Genomic DNA, 14520 nt, shown 5'->3' with positions numbered 1-14520 from the left:
GGTCCTTCCTCTTCCATTTCCCGCCATTTACTTATATTTACTCTTTTCAATATCCCATGGCTTATGTTCCAGTGTTCCACACAGAACACAATGGCATCAAAGCATGTAGAGATTACCAGGTGATTTTAACCCATTTTTAAAAAGAAGATAGGAATATGATCTCTCTCAGATGTGTCACCCTGTTCACTCAGAAAAGGTTTTTTTGCAGAAAAGAGATCCACGCCTAATTTCTGTGACTGTTTCTGTACTCTGCAAGGTGTTATTCAAGCTGCTATGACAACTAGGTAAGCAATATCACAGCTCTGAATGGATTATCAGGCAATGAACGTAGGAGGCCATTCAAACACAGTTGCCACAGCATGTGTACTTTTGTATGTCCCTTTAGCCAGCTCCTATTGGGAAGGAAAGATGGAAAACAAAGCTAGAGAAATGTCCCAAATGTCTAAAATTATGTGGGAGAGGTAAAAGATAAATCAGGTCACAGACTTAGTGTTGTGTTACCAGGCATTCTTTAACAAGAAACCTTGTTCAGCAAGTATAACAGTTTTTCATGTCCCTGAGTTCTTTTCATGATGTCATTTCTGTATGATCTCTCTCTTGTGCACCAGGGTAGAAAGGCAGCAATTACTGCATAAAAAGGTGAGGTTATGCAGCTATGCTTTATTTCAGATATTATAACTTGCAGTATACAGAAAAATTCAAGACATCTGATAGATAGACTGGTTGCCAAAGTTGTCAAACTAACTTAAAGGGCAAGAAACTGAATGAACAACAGGCTCAAAGATTGGCCAAAAGGTATATTTACAGAACAACATCACAGCCCATGATAGTTCAGTGGCTGGAATATTTTGCTCATCCAGAACAACAGAAGTACATGCAGAAAAAAAAAAAATCTCACAGTCAGTGCTTTAGCAGAATATGAGAATAAAAAGGCTTGGTTTAGTTGCATAAGGAAGATTATAAAGAGAAGACTAGATCACTTTACTTTATAAAGTCAAAAAGAAAAGTCACTAGAAACATTCAAAACGGGAATGAGAAACTTGTGATGTGCAATTTCCTGATTTGTAAGAATGCCTAGAAAGCACGCAGTTTTTGTGAAAAGATTTTTCAAGGCTTGTGAGGAACATGTTACAGAAAATGAGAAGTGAGGTAGGTGATGACTGGTTTTTATATTGCCTTTAATTCACATTAGAGAAGAGCAAATTATAAGAGAGAGATTTCTGTCACTTATCTGAAGTGACAAGAAGTTGGTGAAAACATCTACTATTGATGAAAGAAAAGTTTTATGGTAAATAAAATTATTTAGTGGGAAATATCTGGTGAAGAGAGAAATAGCTTCCCAGGAAGCTATTGACATGAGGATTTGGGGATCCAGTCTTGGTTCCTATTCTGAGATGGTTTTGAGCTCTCCAGCATGCCTTTTCTTGCAAGCTCAAGATCCTGCTTTTATGCTCAGCGTTACCACCGTTTTAAAGAAATAAAACCAAGCTAGCAAACAAACATGAAGCAAGTAAGTTAACACAGTGCCCAGTGAGGACATGAGTATGATTTAGAATGCTTTTAAGAAGTCACTAGACATCTAGAACATGGGGGGTAATTCCATGCCTGAGAACCAACAGATTTTGAAAAGGTGCCGGGTACCAGAAGAACACGAATGTGAGCACGAGTTTGCACTGCCAAGGCCGCACAGGCCTCCTCACTAGCAGGCAGCTCTGCCAGGCCTTAAACTTCTCAAGACTGGAGCCAGGCTCTAAATGAATAAGGCAGGATTCAGTGTTAAAGCATGCCCTGCCCTCTCTCTATCTGATATAATTACAGGAGAACCTTTAAAACCCTGTATTTGGCACTGTCTTTAAACACCACAGCAGTATGGCAGCTGGCAATAAAAACACAACAAAAATATGTGAACCCCTCCCATGCCTCTTGCAACTTTGGCAACACACCATACGAAGGACTGTCTACACTATTCATTTGATTATCAACTCATTGAGCAATGCAAATATCTATACACTTGGAAAGTAACTGTATGCCTACACTGAAAGGCTTCTTAAAAAGTTAGCCTGATCAATTAAAACCACACTATCCACAATATTGGAAAATGTGCTTCTTAGAACTGTATAATTCTAGTGTAACTGTGAGTTGTCTGCCTCCTTAAAGGATTGTATCCACATAGCTAATGTTTATTCTCTTTGGCATTTGTTGAAATGCTAGATTCATATTAATCCTTATTTGATAAATACCAGTGTGCTTTCTTTGAAAAATATGCAGTTGAAGAGAGATGGCATATGTTTTTGATTATGATTTAACTTTTAAAAAGTAAGAACTTAAAAAGAAAAAAAATAAAGAAAAATCCCAGAAAAATTTCACTCCAACTTTGAAAAATAATGAATTAGCAGGGAGCCGTGAATCTAATGAATTCTCCTTATTCTGCTTTCCAAATTTCTGTAGGGTCAGACAGAGATAGTTGTCTTACAAGCTAATGTTTTTGCTCTCTCCTATTTTTCTCTACATGCAATCACTGTCTGGGTACATCAATTTCTGGGCAGTTTGTTTTGGGAAAAAGTATCACATACAGAGCTTTTTCTGAGGTGATGGCAGAGCATTTTGTGCTGCAAAGTGATTGTTACACATATGTTTTAGGGAAGTCAGAGAGCTTCCACAATTTTGTGTGCAAAATCCTGGAAGTGCTGCAGAGTGCTTGTAATGCACTATTGACGTCAAAGGAATGATGCAGTGACATTCAGAAATAATATAGAAAAGCGAACCAAAACTCAAACAAAAGATATAAAAAAGTAAGAAAAAGAACTAAGGAGAGATGTACTTACCAGAAATAACACTTGCTGTGGTCTTCCTCTCATCACAGAGTGGGTAAGAAAGAGTTCTGGACCGTAATCTTGTGTTGCTTCTCCACAGGAGTGCCAAGAGCAACATCCTGGTAGAACACAAAATGAAAGTGCAATATAAGTACCCTCATTAGTCATCCTCCTTTTTACTAATGGGGGCAGAATATCCTTTTGTTTGAACTCTAGAAAAAGAGCAGCAGTGAGAAAATAATCTATAGTTCTTAAGTCATAAATGTTTATTGTTGCTGTTACTTTTATTTTAATTTAACTCTGGAATGACAACCCTAAAAATAAACTGTGGTTCTTGCTGCAATATGAAAGGAAATAATCAGATATCCTGGTTATCCAAACTGTAAGACATTTTAATGTAGCACGGGGAGTTATATTTGTTTGACCATAAATGATTATTTGTTTGTTTTTCGAGAGGTGTTCGGAACATCTGAGGATAAAAGAAAAACCTCTACTGATATACTTAGTGAAAAGTCTGCCAGGATAAATAAATAATGTTGTGAATGGTAAAAAGTCAATATTTTCATTTAGATGAATCTCTTCAAAACTTAAGTGATTGCACAAATAAATGATTTTCTATAAGAAATACAATTATGGTAATTAATACTATAGCTTTGTAAATAATTAAATAATGCCAGATAGAATACTTATAATAAAGCATTCTTTAGCAAATTTCTAAGTATGTCTATATGTTTAAAATCCAAGAAGTCTAATACATTCTTAATGATTAAAAACTTTGAGCACATGTTGCTTCATACATTGCTGTCAATTTCAGGCTCAAAGTATTAAGATGAAATCAGTAAATGAGTTGAAAATCTAAAATTATTTTTTTAAGAAAAACAAACATACATAAAATACATAACATACATAACATTTGTACATAAAAACAAACCAGAAACTAAGAAACATAAATAACTATATAAAACTACCGGACTTATTTTCTTAAGGAAATGAAAATACTGATATTATTTTGTGAAAATGAAAAAAAAACAATCCAGACATGGATAACCCTAAGTAGTCTATTACTGAATATTGTTTCTGATTATTTTAAATGCTTACAACTACAAAATAAACTGCAATTGATAGCCGATCAAGAAAAATGTATTATGTGCTTTCCAGCTGAGATTCTCTTGACTTACAGAGGAGTTCATGTTTTTAAAGAACTCACCTATGCAGCTTGGTAAAAGGAGCGTATTATGCTGATATAAGCACCTTTATTATTTGTGAATGCAGCCACACTCAGCCATCTGTTCATACTAAAAGCTGTGACAGAAGTATTTAGTACAAGTCTATGTGGAGGTCAGGCTCCACCTGCATATGCTGAGTTCATTTGCAGAGAACTATGAATTAGTTCCCAATTGTGTAAGAGTGTTTACTTAATATGACCATTAGGAAGAAGCTAAAATCTTTGATGTACTGAGCCAAGTTCAGACTCACCATGGATATCTGGAAATAATACTAAGTACATTCCTCTAAGACAATATAAATAAATATATATCTCTTCCATTTTACATTTCTGCTATTTAAACACGCAGAAATACTCTTATCTCTTTCTAGAATTAAAGTTATCTGAAAGGCTTTCGTCCTACTGGATAAATTACATCTTGGCTATGTAATAAAACTCAAAATTTCTCACATAGTTTTGTGGAGATGGTAAACCTATACTACATTATATGATTTTATTTTATTTTATTTTATTTTATTTTTATGTGAAGCTTTTTAAATAAGTCTTCCAAGATGCTTCAGAAATCATGTAAAACTAGAATCCACAGCCACATTAAATATGGTAACATACTTGGATATTCTGTAATGTCACCAGCATGTAAGGGCTACTAAAATGACTAAGGGACTGGAGCATCTGACATACCAGGAGAGGCAATGAGGGCTGGGAGTGTTCAACATGTTGAAGAGAAGGCTAATGGGAATCTCAGGAATATCTATAAATTCCTGATGGGAGGGTGTACAGAAGATGCATTCAGACTCAGTGGTGTCCAGTGACAGGATAAGAGGCAATGGGCAAGAGGCAAAATGAAAATTGGGAAATTTCGTTAAAAAAAGCAAATTTAAAAAAGTTTTTTTTGTTTGTTTGTTTTTCTGTGAGCATGGTCTAACACTGGAAAATGTTGCCCAGAGATCCTATGGAGTTTAAATGGACAACTTGCTCTAGATGATCCTGCTTTGCGCAATGGGGGATTAACTTGATGGCCTCTAGAGGTTCCTGCGAACTCAACATTTGTGTTACAAATAGCAAAAGGACAGTTTCCATTGCACTTAAAAGTTCATCAAGCTAACTCACCAGCAAATATATTAATATATATATATTTTTTATTGTTTAGAAGGAATATAATTGTTATTAGACTTTATTTTTATTTTTATTATTTATTTTTATTTTATTTTTTTTAGTGTACAGCAGAGTTATGGATATAAATGTGCTATAAACATGCACAACTGATTTCTCCCTGCCACTCTGTAACATAACATTATGCATTCACATTTGCAGAACAACCCAGTCTCATTCTCTGGAAACAAAGAAGAAAGGAGATCCCCTTACCACCTTTTTAATGGCTGGAGTAATACAGCTGTACCAAGAACCTTTGAATGTGCATTACAGATTACAGCAACTAAAAGATGTTCAGCAAAATAATGCACTTAAAACTAGAACAGCAATTGGTTACTACTGTGAAGAAACAATACTAATAACAAAATATGCTGGGTTACAGTAAAACCCATATGAAGCTTCCTTGTTTAGGAAGCTGCCTTGCTTTGGAATGTAAGTATTGTCCAGATGTATCTGATGCATACGATGTGCTTCCATGGAATTTGACTCAGCCAACATTTGAATATTTTCCCATTACTAATTACAGTATAGCTTTAACATAGATTTGATACTTATAGATAGATATTAATTATAGTGTTGATTTAACAATAGATTTCATGGTTATTATTATCATTTTTTTTCCTAGTTCTGCTTTGTTCTGGTTATTATTTCATAGCAGCTTTGAGAAATCTGTGTGAGTCTGAACAAATTAGTCAAAAACCTCTCTTTTGGGGATAAATTGTGAGATGTAATAGCATTTCATTTCCTAAACTTTTCCTTAATTTAACATTTTGAGCATGATAATTCATGCTAAAACTGTACATTAGAAAGCTGAGGACTAAAAAAGAATTATTTAATTTAAAATATTTTTTCAAAAAGATATTAAGACAGATAAGTTGAAGATGGAACTAAGACATTTAAATGGAAGTTGGTTTTACAGAGGGATGTTGCATTTAAATACAACAACATTTGCTTTGGTGGTGGGATTAAGGAAGGAATACATCAACATTGAGATTATGAAGCAGTGGGTGCCTTGGAGAAGATGAACACACCAGAACAGGTAAGCACATTGCTAGCGATGTTTATATGAACTAAATACTTTATCTGGTATATTCAAACTGTCAATGCAGCATAGGGTGAGATGATTAAAAGGAATGACTAATTCTTGTGACCTTTCATATATTCAAACACACATTCATATTTTATTTTTCCCTCAGCTGCATGCTTCTTGTGTACTTTGGCTGTGACACGCAGAGCTACGTCTGCCAAAGGACTGCAGTAGTTTTCAAACACGTGCTCAGCCACTGCACCCTTTGGATGTTTTTGTTTTTACCAGGAAAGCTGTCTCACTGACTGTGTTAATCTTTGTCTAGTACATGCATAAGCCCATTTGTGTGGAGTCTGCCAGAATCCTGACTGGTCCTATGTGCTGTGACGTGAGAAAGCGGTGTGCACAGATACTGAGCTAGCCTTTGTAGACAGTACTGGGGCAGCGCTCAGTAGCTGATGCTGTTGTGCAACTCTTACTTGTCAAAATAATTCTACGGTAGAATATTTGCCTGGTCTGTGGTTCCTTTTTTTTTTTTTTTTTTTTTCTGTGAGGGAGTGGGAAAAAATACACACATCTCCCATTTGAGAGGTGTTGTTTACCCACTGAAATTTAAGCTGCTTTAGTCCTTGAGTAGTGCTTCTGCCTTTTTTGTCATATAGGGCAACACTGGAATTTCATTAAGCCAGACTCAAAGTGAAATATAAAGAGGACACAACAATTACCCTCCTTTTATTGTTTTCTACTTATTGCCTTAAAGTTTGAAACATGACCAGTGAATGAGCTGAACAAATTTGTATTGAGCTAGGCAGACTGTTTATTTATTTTTTACCTAATTCCCCTCTTGCATTTCCTAATACACTGCTGTTGAGGGAGTTAGCAGGTCTATATAAATGAAACATGTATACAAATACTGAGATATAGATGTATTTTTATGGATCTACAAGTTCTGCTGTATGTGACTGAATTTAATTTCTCGGAATGGTGATTGTCAATATCTTACTGTTATACTATTAAATAAGATTAGCTGATTTTGTGAAATTCTCTATCAGTTAAGAAATATTACTCCTATTTTAATTATTTCATGCCCTGTAACATTACTGAATAACAGTATAATATATGATATACTAAGGATCAGTTCTTAGTCTTTTGAAATGGGAAGTGAAAAAAAATCCTGAAAAATATGAAGCTAAAAATCTAAAATAGGAATATGAGAAGGCACATAGAGAAATACTCAGCCAAAAATCTCTGAAACTCAGATGCTCAGTGACACACTCAAATGCTCAGTGACACACTGAGCATTTCTGTAAATGTGAAGGGAATCAGACTAGATCATTTCATTATTCTAGCTCCCTGGACCACACAACGTTCCAGGTCACTATCTGTAAGCAGGGATATTCGATGTTTCCATATTAGGAAATCCCTTCTCTCTTATGGAACCACATTTGTTTTGCTAAGTGTAGAAATAATGTTAGAACAAGAATATTCTTATTTCGTTAACAACCACCTGATTCATTTTGGCAAAATGAATGTCTCATTCTGAATTTGCATTGTTATTGTTCATTTAGGATTTTATACCTTATTAGTTGTATTATGCCATTGTATAGTTTCTGTTATATGTACTCTTTCTTGTTATGTTTCATTTTTTTTTAAATTTTTTTTTCCCGCCCAGAATTTCCATACCAGGAATAGTTGTGAGATTTCACGGCTGTGAATTCCTTTCCAGTAATAAACACAACTGTGAAATGTGAGAATTTTCCATAGAATTGATTTTCAAATTCTCTGCCATCCTTGTCATGGGTTTTTAAGGCTTATTAGACAAATGTGTTTAGATGTATTGTCAGCCTGGAGAAAAACAAAGATAAATTTTTCAGCCTCATAATATTACTTGACTGCATGCCTGTAAGTGAAACCTTCAATTAATAATTTTTAATGTTTTCTAATTATTACCTTTTCTTTTGCCTCAAATCATGAAGCTCTGACAAGATAAGTATGTCCTGTATAACCTTTTATTAGATATACAAGGATATAATAAAAACATCATCCTACCACTTTTGGAGGGAAATTTTAGGTTGGCTTGTGAATCACAGTCTAGGTGCAAAGGACTACGTAATCCATTTCTAAGCAGCTGAGACAGCAAAATGTGTAAGGTAATTTACAGTATTGCAGCAGAAGTCTTCAACAGAGTTTAATTAAAGTGCTCTGGTGATCTGAAGATACTCATAATCCAGCACTGAAATTAAAGAAGTCCACATCAACAGAACTTTTTCTCAGGCTTACGATGCCAGTTGGCATTGCTATACATATATATGTATCATGTATAAATCTACATTTAATGACCAAAATATGGAATTCAACCGCCCCCAAGTAAGTGATGCAACACCAAAATATGAGGCACCTTGTCCCAGCTGGTAGATTCAGACCACTTAAATGATGCATTTAGGCTTTTTATACACTTCATGGAGAAAGTTAGATGGGTTATCTAAAGAGGAAAGTTTTCTGCTGAGTTGCTTTGAGCTTGCGAGCAAGGGTAGATCTTATGCTTGCAGTGCACAGATCTGCACCCTGTACTTTGGGTGTCTGCTCATTTGGCTCCAGCTCCACTTCTGAGCATCAGTGTTTAACTTGAAGGGAACATTTGCATATCCATGTTAATGGCTGTAGAATTACTACAGTATACATAATGCAGCTAGGCTGTGTAACTGATTGCCATGCAATGTGGTAATTTTACATGGGTTAAGGAAATATTTAAGAAAATTTATTTTAATTAAATGCAAAGTTACTAGGAGTGAATGTGGGATAGTACATTGTAGAAGAATTGCAAAATGTATATCTTCTGTTTTGCTCTGATGACTGTCAAAGACAGGATTGTGAGATATGTGGCTCTTTATTCAGAATGAGTACACTCATGTTTTCAGTATTATAGCAGCACTATCATGTACACTAAGTGAATTAAATCTTTTCCATGTTTCTCAGATTTTTTTTTTCAAGAGAAAACATTATTCTTGAAGCAAGTTTGATTTTTTTTTTTAATTTTTTATTTTTTTACCTAGTTTAGGTATATTCCATTCTGTCCTTCCCTCTATATCAACATACATTCAGTCTTCAAAATACATTTATTCATGTGCATATGTATACACCTTTCAAAACCTAGGAAATAGTCCAGTTCTCCATGTCACTAATTTCTATTTGAAAGATAAATTATCCCATTATGAACTCCCCAAACTGGTACAACCTGGCAAAATGGCAATAATATTTACAGAGTGAGTTTATACTTTTCTTCCTGGCTTAGGTGACATTAGGTGGGGCTGATATAGTTCAGTGCCAAGAAAAGCACATATATATATCTCAAAGTGCCTTTTAATGAATTTATCTGATTCAATACCTCAGAAAAATTATTCTTGTTCAAATGAGAAAGAAACTCTGATATGTGATACATTTAGCACTTTTAAAGTACAGGTTTTTGTTCTTTCTCCTCTTGGAATTAGTGAGATTAAGGTCAAGCACTAAGGTCACAGTTTCTGTATGAATCTAAATTAGTTTTGTACAAGCTGTGCCTATTATGCTTGTAAGAACTAAGAATCTGGTAGGATCATGATCCCATGTTCCAAAGACAATATCACTGCAGAGTTTATAATAAGTTTTTTTAAAAAACAGGCAACCAATATTTGGTAGGGGATGAAGGAATAAAAACGGGTAATCAATATTTGGTAGTGGATGAAGGAAAAATTTAGCAGTGGTTAGAACAAAATTTGATAAATATGTTATTTTCATAAATTATAAAGTTACAAGATAATAAAATATGCTAAAATTATTCTTTGCCTTTGTAATGCCTATTGACTATCTTTAATTATATAAAAGAATGAGTTTTTTTATAGGAAAAAATAGTACAATGCCTCTTATTATCATAGTGTATTTCGTTCCTGAATATGTATATTTATTTTATTTTGGACTTTTTGCTTTTACAAGTAAGCCTGGTTATTCCTTTTTCCTTTTCATTTAATTTATGTCTAACTTCTGTAGACCTGAAATATGTTACCTTGAAGTTAATTATGTAGGGGATTCCCAGATACAGTGCACAAAAGTAAAATCTGTATGTGATGAATTAGAAGTGGCTAGTAAATACAAATTTTACTGCTAGGCTGGAGCCCCCGGGTCTCTTTGGCAGTTTTTTTTTTCTTTCTTCTTTTTTTTTTCCAGCTTTGGGCCTGTGGATGGAGCATTTGTTTGCTTCAAGCTTTCAGAGTACCTACTTCATACGAAAAGTGAGGGTGGATTTTGGCACCACTGCAGGTTCTTTTTCCAGAACCTTTTGGTCTTTTTTTAGTGTCTGGGCTCTAGCTCAAAGTTACTAACCACATCTGGCATCTGGAGCACAGAAAGTTCAAGGCAGGATGTCTCAACAACCAGCAAAGAGTTCCAAAAATTTAGAGAGTAAGAATGTGCAAATTGAAAATCATACACTAGGAATCTAGGAACCAAGACATATCAAATATTGAATGACTAAATGTAATCCAATGAAGCTGAATTATTTCATGCTGATTCACTTAGGTGTATGACTAATCAGTCAGAGCTAACACAGTAGCAAACTCAAAAGGGTGAGAGAGCTTCAGAAATCAGCAAAGTTGGAGAAAGAACCAGTAGCTGGGAAAACACTTTGCTTAACACCTTTAATTTATTGCACAAATTCATTGCATAGCTTCCTTATATTGCTGTAACTGAGAACAAATAATCAGCCTAAACAATCAGAGATGTGTCTATACTAGCCTTTTGCTCTACATCTCTCAACCATTATTACCAGTCCTAATGGTTAGCTGATACAGTACTACAAGCACTAGCTCTTGTCATGCCAAGGAAGCAGTCCTAACGGTAGCTGATACTGTACTACTAGCACTAGTAGCTCTTGGCATGCCTCACTGAAGACAACAAGGTGGTGAAAGGTAGTAGCAGCTTTCCTGTGGTAAACCTCTCCAGTTCTTTGTAGCAGTACAATTACTCTGGTTCAGGGGACTCAGGGATTTTCAAGCCAACGTCTACAAAAATATTAAAAAGCTAAAAGAGGGGCTGAAGATGAGTTTTAATAATCAAAATCCAAGACTGATTCTTGAAAGCTCGCTGAACAGTGTTACAGACTATATTTCTGGTAGTCATGCACAAGATCCCATTCTTCCCTTCAGTGGCTGCCATCTTGTTAGAGTTAAGATGGACTTTTGAAACCTAAATCTGATCGGTAGTCTGGAAATTTATCTACCCAAGTATTTACCTGTCCCATTACATGTTAACTTCAGACAAAATATGGCCACTTTGGCCACTTCCTTTAAATTTAAAGGGTATGAGGTGTGCTCTGTTTTGCAGAATACCTGAAAACTGTGCTCTGTTTTGCAGAATACCTGAAGGATTAGTGTATTTTGGTAGAGTATAGGACCAAGCAGTTCAAGACTTTCAACATTACGAATAAACCAAAATCCATGTCTCTCTAGAAAGTGTCTTAACCATGAGGCTGTCAGGCTGTATATTAATACTGTTCTGATTCAGGGGACTGCCCTTGTTTTGAGACTACGGCACTGAAATCAGTACTTCCTGAAGTATGCTTGTTTATGTTAGACTTAGTGATCAATTTATGTAGCTGCAGAAATTGCCATCTTTATGTTTTTTCTTTTTTTTAAACTTTAAAGTTAAAATATATACTAACATGATTCATTTAAATTCTAACCTAATTAATTATTTTCAAAGATCGCTTTCTAACACTATGGGAAATAAAAATCCATAAGTTACCAACCATGATTAACAAATCTGTCTGGTGATAACTGAGGATTAATTATTTCATCTAGATATTGCAAAAATAGTTTTCAGGAAGAGCATGAACTGAGAGGGATAGGTGCAGAAGGAAAAGTAGGAGAAAGATCTGTGTGAATCTATTGAATTCTTCTTTGGGCTTGTTGTTGCTCATTTGACTTAGAAGTTGCATTAGTAGGAGATGTCAGTTATCATGACAATGAATTGTTGTGACTGCTGTTTAAAAAATGTATTTTAGTTGAGAAAAAAAAATGAGGTAAATAAATCAACTTGAGTATAAGCCCACTGTGAGACAACTTCTGTTCTGTCTCTTTATCTGGAATCAGATAGCATTTTTTGGTTATGGAATCCAGCTGAATTTTCAATGCTGTAATTCTGAAAGGCACACGGAGTCAGAATTAATGCAGAATAAGAAAACCAGAACTAGAAAGAAACAGAGGAAAGGAAATCTGCAGTATGTGGTAACCACAATTTAGTAAATCATAAAGGCAAAATAAATCATAAAGTTGTAACTAAATTTCTTTTTCTTCCAAATATCCAAAGAAAAATAAACTCAGGCCTTATACCCATATGTTTAAGAAACTGGACTATACAGATAGGTAGAAAATGTCATCTTTACATTGAAACTGTAAGAACTTTGTTGTATTTATAGATTGTCTTTAGTACAGTAATTGGAAAATAAACAATAGTCAACAAAAATGTAGATTTACCCCTTATAACTACATTTTTCCCTTAGTTCAGAGTTGGCAGGAAGTCTGTCATGGGTTTCGTCTATGTGTACTAAGAGGGTGAATATCCTGACTTTTGAACAGTAACTATTCTGGGAAGATCTCCTGTTCCCTAAGAATTTTTGATAGAAAGTATCATATCAGTTTTTGCTCAGGGGTCCAATACTGAACTAAACCTCACTCACGCCCTATTTCATAATACAGATTTTGCTTAAGTTCAGAGACAATACTAGGAAGGATTCACTTGCTTAAACACAGGCACCCCAAGTAATTTTAGATGCTTTAAGGAATATTAGATACCCACTGACAGAACATATAAGAAACCCAGATTTTCTGGAAGAGCGTTGAATAATGTAACAGTGAATTCTAATCCCTGAGACACAACTCTGCCCAAGTTTAACATGTGGAGATTTCCTGTTAGTAGATGAGTTTCCCTGTGGCATAAAGACTGTCATATCCTGTTGAAAGTCTGAACAATCATGGGGTCCAAGAATTATGCTGAGGTGACAGAACATATATGTGGATGTGTATCTGCGTCATACACACATAGGAAACAAGAAGTTAATGAGTTCAGGGTAGTGTAAAATGTTTGAGATCATATGGATGATTAATTCTCAACCCATTGTGAAGTAATTTTAGATTAAGTGTAATGCTCTCTAACCTTAGAGCAACTCATGCTAGAGGCATCCTAGCCATGGAATAAAATAAGGTCATAAATCAAGAATAATTTAAATATTTTGTCTGTCATACCAGGATGTTTACAGCTATAGAGTATGAAATGAATTATTAACTCAGGATGACTCCTGGAAGATATTTGTATTTAGAAGATGGAAGATTAAAAAAAAATGTTGCCTCTGGCACATGTGAGTCTGCTATGCATTTCAGTTTACTTAATAGATTCATCACTAACAATTTAGCTGTAGTGCATATATGCCAATAGTTGCTATATAGACTTTTTACTGCACAAGTAAAATCAAGTGACTGTTCATTCATGTGTCTTTAGCAGGATTTTAGCTCCTCAGTTTGCTCCTAAATACCGGCACCCTTGAACAGAGGACAAATTTTTCAGGCAATCAGAGAATATTCTAAAGATCAGATCTATGAGTGTCTAAGTTTTCTCTGAAATTGGTCAATTTTTTTTCATGAATGGTGTTTTCCCACAGAAAATACTGGTAAACTGAAGCCACATAAATTGCATTGGGTTCAACAAAATTTCCAGCAACATGCTTGAGATAATTGAAAAAAAAAATATACTATTGGGGCTTTATTATTTCATTTCAGTTTGATGTCAGAAAGTTCTGCTTCTGTTACATGTTATTGCATGTATCCATTGACTGAGTTCACACTGATGATGCTCTTGGCTCACTATAGCAAACTGTGGTCACACTTGCAGTCTGCCCCTCATAGTTGAAAATTTGGTCATTTGAAACTGGGCCTGTTTACAGTTGTGCTGGGGAGAGACTGCCAAGAGGAACAGAAATAGTAGCAGCACGAGAGCAGGCTGATTGCATACATAAGTATACTTTCTGAATGATGAAAAAGAGTATTGGGAATTATTAATAGCCTTTGACTCAAAGAAGAGAGAAAAATACCTCTGATAACGCAATATTGCTGCTTGATCTGGCAGCCTCACAATTCCCAATGCTGCAAGCTGAGTTTATGGTTCTAGGAACAGCAGTACAGGCTGTTCATGGGCAGTATTCCTCTGAGCAGTACTGCAGAAGGAGAAATAGAAGAAAGTTAACTTTTGGAAGAAAAGGAAGCTGTTCCACTAATATG

The 14520-nt window shown here is 35.0% G+C and overlaps 1 long non-coding RNA gene across 6 annotated transcripts in view; it reads left to right on the top strand.

The window, feature by feature from the left end:
* Positions 1–14520, top strand: part of LOC310899217 — a 63090-nt gene that overhangs the window by 3016 nt on the left and 45554 nt on the right. For 2 of the 6 annotated variants that reach the window (XR_014584076.1, XR_014584078.1), the window contains exons 3-4: positions 209–284; positions 5353–6229. This is a non-coding gene — a long non-coding RNA (uncharacterized lncRNA). Of the gene's footprint in view, positions 1–208; positions 285–5352; positions 10201–14520 lie in introns of those variants that run through there. The other 4 variants (XR_014584077.1, XR_014584079.1, XR_014584080.1 and 1 more) reach the window with 4 other exon arrangements.

This window comes from Anser anser, assembly GCF_964211835.1.
Source record: "Anser anser genome assembly, chromosome: 4".
NCBI classification, from domain to species: Eukaryota; Metazoa; Chordata; class Aves; order Anseriformes; family Anatidae; genus Anser; species Anser anser.
The sequence above is the reverse complement of the archived record's forward strand: the minus strand, read 5'-3'. Positions and strand labels throughout refer to the sequence as shown.